Raw genomic sequence first — 14,225 nt, 5'->3', positions numbered from 1 at the left:
GGATCCCACATATGAGGGCCAGTGACACTGCCCTCTACAGCTAAGATGCTGAACAACAGCTCAACCTGGAGCTGGGATGCCCTGAGTCGCCAGCGACGGCATAGGCTGCAGCCCCTGTGGCAGGGGGTTGCCATGGGCTGCCGTGTGTAGCTGGCAGCCAGCGTGAGTGGCCAGCAGCTGCTGTGAGTGGCCGTCCAGAAGCTGGCGACTGATGTACCTCACCTGGGAAGAACGCAATGATGGTGCCAACTTGGGCCAGTGAAGCAGCGTCCTCCACAACTAGACTGAAGAACAAAAGAGGATAGCAACTTGTCTGTTCCTCTTCCCCGATTCCCCAGTGTTGTTCCCACCCCCCCAATTCCCCAATAAATAAATAAATAAATAAATAAAAAGGTGACCGTAGTGATATTCAGCAGTGAGGTATGTAGCACTCTTTCTAGGATGAATGTGTGCACATAATTGTCAGACCTCGTAGACCACTCAAAGTGAAGCAGTAAAGCATGCATGAAGTTATCCAACTACTTTTTTTTTTAACATTTTATTGGGGAATTGGGAAAGGGGAACAGCCAAATTGTCCTTCAAGGTTAGTTGTGGAGGGCGCAGCTAGCTCAGCTCCAAGTCCAGTCACCATCCGGCCACCCGTTGGCAGCTCGCGGCCACTCAGCTCAATGTGCCGTGTTAAATCTTAGTTGCGGGCCCACCATCCCATGCGGGAGTTGAACCAGCAACCTTGTTGTTAGGAGCGTGTGCTCTCACAAGCTGAGCCATCCTGCCACCTGTTGGCAGCTCAGCAGTAGCTCATCTCAGGCGCAGCTCACCGGCCCATATGGGAATTGAACCGGCAACCGTGTTGCTCAGAGCTCACGCCTTTAACCAACTGAGCCACTTGGACAGTCCTCCAACTACCTTTTAATTCTCTAATGCTATCCATGAATTATCCATTCTACTTCATATAATTATCTGGGTTTTTTTTTCTTTCTCTTACTTCAGATACCTTATACTGCATATTTTATAAAAGTGCTATACAGCATGGTCAACTTGAAAGATGTTTCTATTTAGACATGCCAGAGATAGGACAGTTTTCTTCTCCTCCTGTACTAAAAGAGGCTGATGAAATAGTGCATATTCTGTCATTTTATCATCTGCTTGCTCCCCTCCAACTATCACTGGGAAGATTTTGAGCACAGACATACTATCAGATCTGTACTCCTGGAAATGAAGAGTTTATGCAGTGAATAGCAGTTACATTCTAATTATATTAATTCAGACCGCAATTTCTTTGAAATATAAAGAACTTGCTGTCAGGGTTGTGTGGACAATGGAGGCTGAGCATGTCAACGATGTGACAAATGCCTGAACAGAGTGCCAGATGTATTGTTGCCCAGGATCCTTTGCTGAGAGCAAATTCAGCAAGCACCATCAGTGTCAGCTGCAGAGTAAGAAACCGGTTCATTTGTTATCTTTCCAACTTACAGGTACATCTCTGCCAGAAGAGTGTGCCAACAGATGAACTGGTAATTAAAAGCATTTCCGTGGTCGGAGGAGTGATTCGAAAATTGTTCCTCTTTTCTTTCTCTCTTTTCCTGTGTAGGGAAAAAATTGTGGTGAATATTGATTTGTTATGGGCAATACTAGAATTGTGTGACTCACTAGCACCTTGCTGCCCACGTTAGTGCTTGAACACCTTTACGGGGATTTGTCCGTTAAGCCTTTCCCACAGGAGGCTAAAGTTCTGTTCTTTGCTAGTGTTGTATCCCCCTGTGTCTTATAAAAGTTCTTTGTAGATGTTAGCAAAACCTAACATGGATCAAATACACCTAATAATATTGCTCAATTCACATTTAAAAAAAGGTATATTGTATCTTCCCTATGGCAGTTACTGTACTAGAATAAGTAATAAATAATGGTGATAGACATTTTTAATGCTAAAATTGATTATATATATATATCAATTATACATATATATCAATTATACATATATATATATATATATGTAATCAGATGCTAGTTCAGTACCTGCCTCTAGTAATTACTCAACAAATATCAGTTTTACGCTTTTTCTCTGTGTCCAGAAAGAGGCAGTATTTTGCCATCCACATACGAGTATTTATAATTATTATCATCACTACAACAAAATCAGTTAGCGTTTACTATGAGCAATCTAAGCACTTTCTATGTAGTCACTTATTTTACCCCTATGAGCCCATGCTGTTTTATTTCCATTGCACTGATGGAGAAGCTAAGGCACAGAGAAGGAATTTGGACAATCTGACACAACTAGAAAGTCCCAGAACTGGCGCTTTGACCCAAGCAGTCTGAACCTCAAGCCCTCAAGTTTAACCGCTTCACAGTAATGTCACATGACACCATAGAAATAAATGAACTGCAATAATTTCCCCAGACTACCCAGTAGCCTATCAATTAATCAGGTTAGTTTTTAATAGTCATTTGCTTACTCTGTTTTTATTTTCTTCCTATCTTCTTCCTTCTTTTTCCCTGCTCTTATGTCTATATAAATAGCTGTTTCTGTTTTTGTAGCAGTAAAGCAAGGTTTTCTGCCATCCTCAGAGACTCAGGAGAATCTTTGTAAGAGTCAATAAATGGAAAAGAGTACGTTAAGATAAAATTTTAAACTGCCTCAAGCATTACTTTCTTCCAATCAAGACAGCAAAATAATGTAGATTCATAGACATTGGGGACCTAGAAGTTTTCCATCGAGTTATATATGTACATATATACAATAGTGCATTGAAACACATCAATACTGTTTAAATACATGAATTCTTAGTGATACTACAATAAAAATGAAACGACTTGTGTTCACTTTAGAGAATACCAGAGAGAAGCAACTCACTATTCTGCATATGGTAGATAAAGGGAAAGAATTTATCCTGGGTTCCTTATATGAACTTCACTTCACCTCACCAAAGAGATAATGAGGGGAGAGTTTCTCTTCACAGAAGTATCCTGGTTAATAAATGAAAAAGAAATCATTGAACGATACATGCCATTATACATTTTTCAAAAGCTATGGAATGTACAACACTAAGAGTGAACCCTAATGCACACTATGGACTCTGAGTGATGATGACAAGTCTGTGTGGGTTCATTCATCGTGACAATGTGCTGATCTGTGAAAGTGGAAGATGTTGGGATGTCAAGATGGGGTGGGCAGAGACATATGGGAACTCTGTGTGCTTTCCACTCAATTTTGCTGTGAATATAAAATGGCTCTAAAAAAATGACTATTTTTAAAACCATGAAATAATGATATCACAACTTTGCAATAGCTAAAAAATGCATGGATCCAGGCAAAAAATCCTCAGTGGTTGATAACATTACACACACACACACACACACACACACACACACACACACACACATTTCCATTTGCGGAACTATATATCACAACTTATGACTTAGTCTTGCCCCAAACATGGAACCAGAGTCTAATAAATAAAATCTCTAGTGCTAACTGTAAATGTACAGAAAGTACAAGGAACAAATGGACACATATATTTGAGAACACCTCAGGAAATGCAATCAAGAAAATTCAGACTGTTGGAAAATCTTCAGGAAAAACAATCCCATGTCTTCACCAAAAATTAAAAGGAAAAAAAAAAAAGAAAGAGAGATGAAGGTGGGACCTACAGATTTAAAAAGATCTTAAAAAACATCAGACAATCGCAATGTATGGACCTTGATTCAAACAGGCTGTTTAGAAAAGATTGTAAGACAATTGGAGATAGGTAAGCACTGACTGCATATTTGATATTAGGGATTATTGTCAATGTTTTTAGGTGTAGTAAAGGTATTGTTGTTATTTTAAAGAACGCTTATCTCTTAGAGACACATTGCAAGATATGCAGATGAAATGACATGATGTCTGGGATTTGCTTCAAAATAATGGGGTGCAGCAGACGTTCGTGTGGAAAACTGACCCAGAGTGGGGGAAGTAAAATAAACACAGAGAGTTTCATTACACTATTTTATCTTCTTTCGCATATGCCTGAAATGTTTTATAAGAAAAGTTTATGTAACTTACAAATGTACTTACTTTGCCTGAGCCTCAGTGTTCTCGTTTGTAAAATAGAAATAACGTCTATAGGAGAGGTAATATCTCCTTATAGGCCTTTCTGAAAAATTGCATAGTGTATTTAAAGCACCTGGCACACAGTAGATATTAGATATTTTTAGGGACTCATTTTGATGCACTTATTACTGAATTGACTGGTCTAAGCTTAGGGGAGTTGTCACACTGTCCCCAGAATATAGTAAGGCTGGAGGAGGCGGGGGAGGGACAGGAAGGGCCTATGTCCTCAGGTGCCACATTTTCGGGCACCGCAGACATGCTGGTTGGAGTTGTTGGGATTTTTTAATTTCAATCTTGTACTGAGTTACTATTTTTAGCTTTGCTGATCCTGGAACACATGTAGATACTCTGGTTTTGCTAAATATTTATTCAATTCTCGGCAAGTCCAGGTGCAGGAAGAGAAGGTGCACAGATATCAGATCTCTTTAAACTATTTACTCTGGGTCCACCCTCACTTCCATGGGCAGGTTTCTTTTATAAAATACCAAAAGCATCAAATTATATTCAAACCTAAATAATTCTAAACCCTCCAATTTCCCCCAACTCATTCCGAGTCTCCATGGTCATTCTCCTTTTGCTTTGCATCCCTGTTGTACTTATCCTCACAACCCCTGTGAGACCAAAGTTTAAAGGGAAAAAAACCAAAAATTACGAAAGTGAAGCACAGGGGCCCCCTTGGCCAGAAAAGATTAGATTTCACAGAGGCAAGGTCTGTTCTCAGAGATGATAAGCCCCAAGTAGGAATTCTTCTGATTGGTTTTTCAATGGCTGAGTGTTTTTTGACTCTCTGGGTCCTGCTGGAGAGCTGAGTTTGTCAAGAGCTGAATCTGGACTTTCTCCAGCTCATGGCTGCATGTCAATTCATCTGATTTCTAATAAAGCCAATTCTTATTTTTCTAACTTGCTTCCAGTTTTCAAATGTAGCTCCAAAGAAAACAGAAAGTAATTAAAACGTCAACACTTCCCTGAAAAGGAACATAAGACTCTCTTTGGATATTTTTTCCCCCACTGGAAACGTTGCTTTTCTCCAAGGCACCGGCCCCTGCACGGCAACCAGCAGCCCCTACAGCACAGCTGGTCAACGGGCAACACATATCAGTCCCCCTCTGCTCATTACCTTGTTTGCATTTCTCCTTCTCCCTTGCCATTTCCTAAATGGAGAGATCCTATAAATGAAGTACTTAAGTCTGTCTCTTATAATGGACGAATACCTACTCCATTGTAATATATCCAAATTGTATGCCATATGAAATAAGTTCCAGCAGTAATAAGCTATCTGATCTAACGTGCAAAAAGGAATGTGGAAACTAACAGCTTATTATTCAGTGTGGAGCAATAAATTAACTGAGCACCATTTTGCATAATAGGAGCCTGATTATTCCTTTTACCTTCATTTGAGTTGGATTAGATGGATTATTTCTTCAGAGTTAATCGGGTTTATGTGAAAATACTTTTTTAAATGTATTACATTAAAAGGTGAAATAAGGGAGAGAAAAATATGTTCCATTAGTTTGAGATTTTGTGTTTTTGGAGGGTTAGTTCTTCAAAAGAGATTCCCCTCCAGAGGAAAATGTCGTGACTACTGGCCCAAGAACTGCCTTGTTGAAGATGTTCTTTTTGAGAGAGACAAATATGCATCTCCCACCTCAGGCCCTTTCCTATACTTTCTTCCCATAGATCTCTGCCATTTCCTTGACTGGATATTGCAAAGTACTTGTAGTGAAACTCTTGATTGTTTTTTTTCAGTATCTCCCCAACTCTGGCGTCTCTCCTCCCCACTCCTAACTACAGTAAAACCTTGGATTACGAGTAACTTGTTCTGCAAGTGTTCTGTAAGACGAGCAAACATTTCTAATAAATTTTAACTTGATAAGCGAGTGATGTCTTGCAATACAAGTAGTACGTGATGCCGAACATCACATGATCACAACTGAGCTGGTGCAGGAACGTGGCCAGGAGTTGACCACCGACAAAGTGATGAATCTGCATCACGAACAACAGCAGGAGGTTATGGAGGAGATCTCGTCTGCAGGGGAGGAGAAAAAGGTGGAGGAATCCCTCACTTCAAATGAGATTAGGGAGATGTATAAAATGTAGGAAACAGTGCAAAATTTTGTAGAAAATCGCCGGCTGAATAAGACTGTAGCAGTGCGAGCAATGAATCTGCTTAAAGACATTGCAGTGTCACATTTCCACGAATTCCACAAAAGGAGGCAAAAGCAAGCGTTATTAGATAGGTTCCTAGTTAGAGCTGCACGAAAAGAAAAAGATTCCATTGAGCCAATAGATAGCAGTGATTCCGTTAGTGATAGTTCTACACAATAACCCTCCTCGCTCTTGTCTCCCTCACACCAGCCACGAAGGTTTTCAAAAGTAAGTGCAGGTTAATTTATTTTTCTTTATATTTTGTATTTTCTTTATTATTTTGTATTATATTACAGTATTGTAATCATTTTTATATGAACATTTTTGGGTTGTGGAACGAATCATCTGAGTTTCCATTATTTCTTATGGGGAAATTCATTTTGATATATAAATGCTTTGGATTACAAGCATGTTTTCGGAACGAATTATGTTCGCAAACCAAGGTTCTGTTGTACTTAGCACTCTGGTGCACATATCAGGCTGACCAGCACTGTTGATCAGAATGTGCAGAGGCTCCATTCAGGGCCACAGACCCACCCCCACCAAAACTCTCCAAAATCTATCAATAATAATGGCTGCTGCAATTGGTCAAAACCATCACTTTTGAGAACTAAGCATGAATCAAACATTTCCTTAATCCTTATAGAAACCTTGTGAGATAAGTGCCATCTTCCCAGTTTCATAAGCGGAAACTGATAGAGATTAAATACTTTGCCAAATTTGCATAGCAAGTGAAGGAATTAAATTAGGTAACTTCAAAGTCTGCGTGGCATGTTATATTATCTGCTAAAAAAAAAACCTTTTTAACAAAATAATATCTCTGCGTTTGTTTTAGTGTCAAGGGAAAAACAACTAAAAGCAAATGCTCTATTAGCAGTGAGGCTGGACCTTTGTAGTCATGTAGATGGGGCTATTTTTACAATACTTAAAATAAGATAAATATATGGTCTACCGATTCTGCACTTTTCAGACATATTTCCATTTGTTTTCTGGATTCTAAACTGCTTGAGGCCAGGACATTTATTTTCTACCTAAGAGGACATCTGTGTGATATGGCATTTGAGTCAGAAAAGTTTAGGTTTCAATTTTGGCTCTATTCATAACTAACTATGTAGTGAGCTCCAGTTTGTTTAACTCAAAAGTAAGTAAATATACTACATTGAGTTGTTGGAAGGGTTAAATGAAATAAATTACGTAAACACATAGCACAGAGAATGTAATCAATAAATTCTAGTTTTCTCTTTCCATACCCGCCCCACCTGTAGTATCTAAACATCAGTTTTTCATGCATGGAGATATTCTATTGAAGTATAATACACAAAAGCGTTGTGACTGAGAGATATCCTGATTGAAATCCTCTTGCATTGTTTTCTCCTACAATTAGTCATTGCAACCCATTTACAGATCTTACCAAAATGATTTTTTTAAATAATTTTAATTCTAAAGCTTGGAGAAATAAAGTATTGGGTCGTTGGGAAAGTCATGGCACATTTTTGCATTGAAAAACATAGAAAAATACGTCATGACTTTCCTGATGACCCAATAAATAAAGGTACCTGGCATTCATTTCTACATCTTTTTCTTCTAATTCCTCCTTTTTCTCTTTGCTTTGTTACCCCAGGTTGTGACAGAAAGTGTTGCTGATAATATAAGAAAGCTTCAGATCATGATCAAGGACATATAATTTTAAACTTTCATCACCTCACTTCTCTGACATGAAACTTTCATTTCATTTGAGGAGGGAAAAGAGCTAAATAAAATAACAAGAGGTGAATCGTAAATTTTTCAAAAATTTAAGTACAAATTAAAGAAAAATATGAATGATGATCCTGTGCACAAGAAAAAAATTACATGGTAAGTTTTGTTATAAGTGGCTTCAAATTTTAAACATGTGTAAGGAGGGGACATTTTCTTTGGAAATAGTCTTACTTGGTTGGAGTCTGAATGCAATGTATGATAAAAAAATATCATATAGTATCTTCTTAAAAGAATGACAATTTATTTCATCTTTAGTTTTACTCTGGAGAACTCAAAGAATTTGAGTTATAGTGAGAAGATTACTTGATAGAATTCGAGTTGATAAAATAACAGCTCGGAGAAGTTAAATACAATACACAGGATCACACAGCATATTAGTGACAGAAATTCAGTAATTTGGAATTGAGAGGGTAGGGAAGCTTTACGATGAGGTAACAATAGACGATTTGCTGGGTAGAACAGCTTGCTCAAGGACAGAAACTTTGCTCTTGAGTCTTTTTCTCCATACGCTAAAGGAATGTACAATCTAGGGAAGAGCAGTGGAGCGTATATGATATAGTACTTACCCTAGAAATCTGGGAAGGGGCACAGAACTGAAGTTTAAGGTGAGCCTTGCAGAATGAGCAGGATTTCCCAAGGTCAGCACTGTGGAGGGGTGTGAAGAGGGAGGGCATTCCAGGCAGACAGGAGAGCTGTGCAGTAGCATGAAAACATGAGTATAGATGAGTTGTGTTATGAAAGATGAAGGGGTGCTGTAGACTAAATGTCATGTCCTCTAAAATTCCTGTTAAAACCTCATCTCCCATATGATGGCCTTTGGAGGTGGGGCCTTGGGAGGTGATTGGGTCGTGAGGGTGGAGCCTTCATGAATGGGATTAGTGTCCTTACAAAAGAGACCCCAGAGAGCTCTCTCACCACTTCAGTCATGTGAGCACACAGAGAGAAGAGGGTCATCCGTAAATCAGAAAGCTGTTTCTCACCAGACACTGAATCTGCCAGTGCTGATTTTCAGAACTGTGAGAAATGCATTTCTGTTGTTTATAAGCTACCCAGTCTGTGGTATTTTGTTATAGCAGTTGGAATGGACTGATACAAAGAGGTAGAAGCTAGATCCTGATTAAGTTTGCCTTTGGGAAAAATGAATATGGCAAAAATAAATGGTGGAGCTAAAGTTGGGAGTAGAGAGATCTAATAATCATCAAGAGGATTGGGGGACGGGGGGTGTCCATGCTATAAAACTTGTTCGGTTGAGTTTATATTCTGGGTGGCTGGCTGGCACCACTCGTCAGAGGCGATCATCACTCTTGCACATCACATTCTTATCACATTAAAATCACATTCACATCTCAGCAAATTACAGAGCATGTTATATACCATTGGGATTACTCTAAATGACAGAGCTGTAGAAGCCATGGTTGAAAAGAAAACAGGATATCAAACAAATGCAAACCAAACAAGAGTAGAGACTTTTCCTATTTTGATCACCGCTATATCCTCAGCAGTGCAATGCCTGGCACATAGTAGGTGCTCAATAAGTAAGTGTTCAATGAATAAATAAATGAATGATTAGGATGCTATAGAGCAGTTTCTCAATTTTGGTGCTACTGACATTTGCGGTCAGATAATTGACTTGCTCGGGGTAGTGGGAGCTGTCCTGTGCTTTGTAGGCTGTTCAGCAACATCCCTGGCTTCTATCCACTAGATGCCAATAGCACCCAACCCCAGTTGTGACAAGAATATGTTCAAACATAACCAAATATCCCCGAGTGACAAAATCCCCCAGATGTGAGAACTTCTGCTTTGGGAGTTAGTGCTAAAAATTATAGTTTTTAATATTATTATAATGGAGGAAGGAAAGAAAAATGAAAGTAACATTTGGTCACCCAATTCTCCCACAACCTGCTTAATTTGAGATGGAGAAAAATACTGCTACTAAGATGGTGCTGACATTTTACTTATTATTTTAGCAAGAAACATGTTTGGAAGAAAACAGCTCATAAATCAAGAAAGTGCCTCCTTGCCCTCTCATCTGTTAGTTTCATGTAAGATATTTTCTTCTTTGTTACCCCTCTGGACAAAGACTAATTAGCGCTAATAATTACACTTACCCATATAGTCTGGTATCATCAAAGCTAATAATGTATAATACACGATTTATGGGCTAATACTTGAAAGCAAATGATGTCGTAACCTCCATATTAAAGTTAATAAAGGATTATAAAAGCCAAAAGATACAGCTCAAGTTTTTCTCTTCAGGATTATCTTTCTTGTTGTCCATTTTTACCACTCCACTTCCTTGTTTTGAATAGAAATCAACTGTCATGTATTAAAATGACTAACAATGACCTCTCAGAAAATGTTTCATAAAAATGGGGAGTGTTCCAAAAACTGCTTTGGGAAGCATGAAAAATAATGCCAGAATCAGATCCAGAAATTATTTGGCCCTTGGTTCTCACCCCTACGTCCAGACACCAGGAACTTGGAGCAGTAGTCAGATCAACAGTGTTCCTGGTTAGGGCAGTGCCATGTTTGCGCTCGCCAGCTTATGCCTACTGTCCCAGGACAGGAATTAGCAGCAGCCGCTTCCACTCTCAAAATGCCCAGGTCTGGACAGTGAAGGACATGGTCACCTTACTCAGAGTTAATTAGCATTTGACTGCTCGCACAAAAGAAAGGCGAAGCTTGAGAACTGGATGTTTGCTCTCCTAGCTCTGGGCCTTGAGCAGACCTCAGACTTTTCTTAGCACTCAGACAGGCCTGTAGCACAAAATCCAAGATAAACTATCTGTGAGTCAATAAATGAATCAGTCCTCCACCCAGCTTATTGATCTATATATCATTTATCTCCCCACTCCCAGGACAAGTGAAATGGTAACTAGGTTGTCATGGAACAGAGCCTGGCTTGCTCAGGTTTTCCAGGAGGCATTTATATTCGGGAGAGGCCCAGTGGTGTGAGAGTTGACTTTCTGTCAGCTCGGCCTGGGATTCCTGGGCCTGCTAAAATGGCCCCCAGGCTGCAAAGTGCTGGTCCGAAGAGACCCTTGATAAGGACCTCCTTGCCCCAGAGCCCAATACGCCTCAGATTAGGGGAGGGATGATATTTAGAGATAGCCAACTGACTAAGAATGCCCCACCTTGTGGCTAGCAAGATAAGCTTTTCTTTTTCAGGACCAAGAACACAGCTTAAAAGATTATGTGAAGATCAGGGGTAAGCACCAGAAACATATGCCCCACTCGGATCAGGAGTCCAGGAGGTCAGCAGGACAGTAGGCCCTGTTTCCAAAGCCAAGAGGAGGAAGAAAAGAAGCAAGGACTCAGGAACAGCTAAAAGAAAGCCTGAGAACAGGCAACCTCCGCCAGACGGGCACCAAGCCTTTCCGTGACCTAGCAGCCCTGCTCACCCCCAGCCCAAACTCCCACCATCGATCCCTTCAAATTCCAGAATAAACTGTCTTCAGTTTCTCAAATATTATAGTCCCTCTCATCTTAGTAACTTTGCACATTGTTCCTTACAACACACTGCAACCTCTAATCCAATTTTATTTATCCCTTGGTTCTCAGCATAAATGTAATTTCCCCTAAGGAACCCTCCCTGAACCCCCTGAATTGGAATTCGGGGGTCCCTCTTATAATATCCACTCTGTATTTCTTGCTGTCAATGGACTTATCAATTGGTTATAATTGTCTGTTTATTGATCTACAACCTCTACTAAATTATAACCCTTTTGAAGTTTGAAACCGTATCTTATTTTTTGCTCCCCATTTCCCCCCTGTGTAACACACACAGTACCTGGTACATGGCAGGTACTTGAAGGACATATTTTGAATGAATGAATGAATGAATGAATGACCAGTTTCACTTTAGTAGCAGGGAATATGGCAGCTAATAGCATGAATAATGACACCTGAGAGTTAAATAAGTAAATGCTTAAAAGACATGTTATAGAGAACATCCAATATTTTCATCATCATGTTATTTGTATATCACCCACCATGTACCAGACATTTTACTCACAAAGTTATTGTGAAGTTTAAATTAGAGAATCCGCATGTTTGATACTTAATAAATTATAACTAATGTTATTACATTACTTAAGCCTCACTATAGCCCTGTGACGTAAGTATTATTATCTGCCTTTTTACACATGAGGACACTGAGCCTCAAAAAGGTTAAAGAGAGGGCCAGCCAAGTGGCTCAGTTGGTTAAGAGCTCGCTTAAGGGTTTGAGCTCTGAGCAACAGCGGTTCGAGTCCCGGCACGAGCTGAGCAGCCGCTGAGCTGCCAACAGGTGGCAGGATGGCTCAGCTAAAAAAAAAAAAAAAAGGTTAAAGTGACTTGACAGAAAATGGTAAAGTCAAGAGTTTAAATAATAACTGACACTAAAATCCAAGCCTTTTCACTATACCATACTACCTCTCTGTGAAAAAGAGAGAAAGGAGGAAGAAAAGGAGGGAAGGAGAAAGGGAGGGAGGATGAGAGGAAGGGAAGAAGGAAAGGAAGAACGGAGAGAGGGAAGAAGGAAGGGAGAGAAGAGTTAAAGAAGGAAGAAAGGAAGATGGAGATGATTTTTCTTTTCACCCTACCTAAGTTTAATAATTGCAAAATTCTTCGAACATGTATAATGGCATTGCTTTTCATAGAGCAGTCAATCTCCAACGGTTACAGGTGTGATGGAAAATTATAGCACCAATCAACATCACTGGTCCAATTGAGCTGCGACATCCCTTGGACATAATAACCAGCCTGTAAGGACTGAAGCTCTGTCCGCATGGACTCTTCTTGCCAGCATCTGTTGGTTTTGTCCTGACTGGGGCCTCGCTCAGGCTTGCTGCTGTGAATCACGCTATCTTCGTGGAGTACAGTGAGTCAGATGCTTAGGCAAGTAGTTGACCAAATTGAAGTTAGGGATCTATATGAAGAGTCACAAAATTTTGCATAGAGGTAGGGGAGGGGCATCATCGTTGGCTGCTTAAATCTGGTTTACAGCCTTTTTCTAGAGATAACCAACAGCAGAAGTCGATAGCATCTCAATGCTTTAACACCTAGTGGCTGTGGAAAATTTGTCATGCCAGATCACCACCATCTCTATTCTACTCCAAAGAGAAAAAGCCAACTAAGAAAATGCTTCCCCATCAACAACATAATGTGAGTCACGTAATTTCGTTATGGAAAATTTTTTAGATGATTCCAAGATAATAGATGGTATCTGATTTAGAACCATCCTGGTCAGCCTATTCGACCAGATTTCTTCCTTCATTGGACACTGAGTAGGTGCCAGGCACTATGCTAAATTCTAGGATTAAATTGTGAACCAAACAGAAATGGTTTCTGCCTTTATGGACCCTACAGCCTGATGGTAAAAAAGATAATCAAATAATCAAAGAAATATATAGGTAAGTATTAACTATAATATTACTGTCAGAGAAAAAATAATTTAAATATTTTATTATATAATGAGAATATTTTAGAAAAAAGGTCTGATTGAAATTTTGGCTATAAGAAGTTGCCAATAAATCCCAAAAAGATAAACTTGCTATGCTGATAAAGAAAAACTTATTTCTAAATTTCGAAAATTATTCTAGGCTTATCAAGTAAGAACGTCTACTTTTTCATGTGTTTCTTTCCAAGAAGAAAGTGATGTAACAAATCTTTCTGATACTTATGGGTACTAAATATTATCTATTTCTTGGTGAAGATCAATGAAATATAAACACTCATTTTATTTCAGAAAATTTTCAAACTTCAGAGTTGGGAAGGAGTTTTGAAATTAAATCCCTCATTTCACAGATGAGGAAACTAAGACCCAGAGAAAGCAAGTGATTTGTTCAGCATCACACAAGTGTGAGTATAAAGCTGGAAGTAAACCCAGGTTCCTTCATTTCATGCTTTTTCTTTAAACCAAGCTGCAATAAGCCCTTTCCTTTTTTGTAAGGGTGCTAATTTTGTAAAGGTCATGGTTTGCTTTTAAAAACTCTCTCTCTCTCTCTCTCTCATACACACACACACATACACACACACACACACACACACACACACACACACACACACACACCAATAAAAGAATATGCTAAAGGCCAAAGCTATCAACTAAATAATCATCTAGCTTTCCACTGCTAGTGTTATACGGATAACAGAAAAAATATGTGCTCTTTGTCCATTTAACCCCTAAAAGAGGCTTTTACACAAAGCCCAGTCAAATACTCCAGATTCTTCGCAGTCTAGTTGTGGG

The 14,225-nt window shown here is 39.3% G+C and overlaps 1 long non-coding RNA gene across 1 annotated transcript in view; it reads right to left on the bottom strand.

Moving 5' to 3' along the window:
• LOC109371980 (uncharacterized) overlaps positions 1-8,679 on the bottom strand; it is a 16,621-nt gene extending 7,942 nt beyond the window's left edge. The window contains exons 1-3 of the long non-coding RNA XR_002121975.1: positions 8,563-8,679; positions 2,855-2,967; positions 1,474-1,583 (exon numbers count right to left, since the gene is read on the bottom strand). This is a non-coding gene — a long non-coding RNA (uncharacterized LOC109371980). The remainder of the gene's footprint in view (positions 1-1,473; positions 1,584-2,854; positions 2,968-8,562) is intronic.
• Positions 8,680-14,225: the final 5,546 nt, after the last annotated feature.

This window comes from Hipposideros armiger, unplaced genomic scaffold (genome assembly GCF_001890085.2).
Source record: "Hipposideros armiger isolate ML-2016 unplaced genomic scaffold, ASM189008v1 scaffold_606, whole genome shotgun sequence".
NCBI classification, from domain to species: Eukaryota; Metazoa; Chordata; class Mammalia; order Chiroptera; family Hipposideridae; genus Hipposideros; species Hipposideros armiger.
This window is presented reverse-complemented; position numbering and strand designations above follow the sequence as displayed.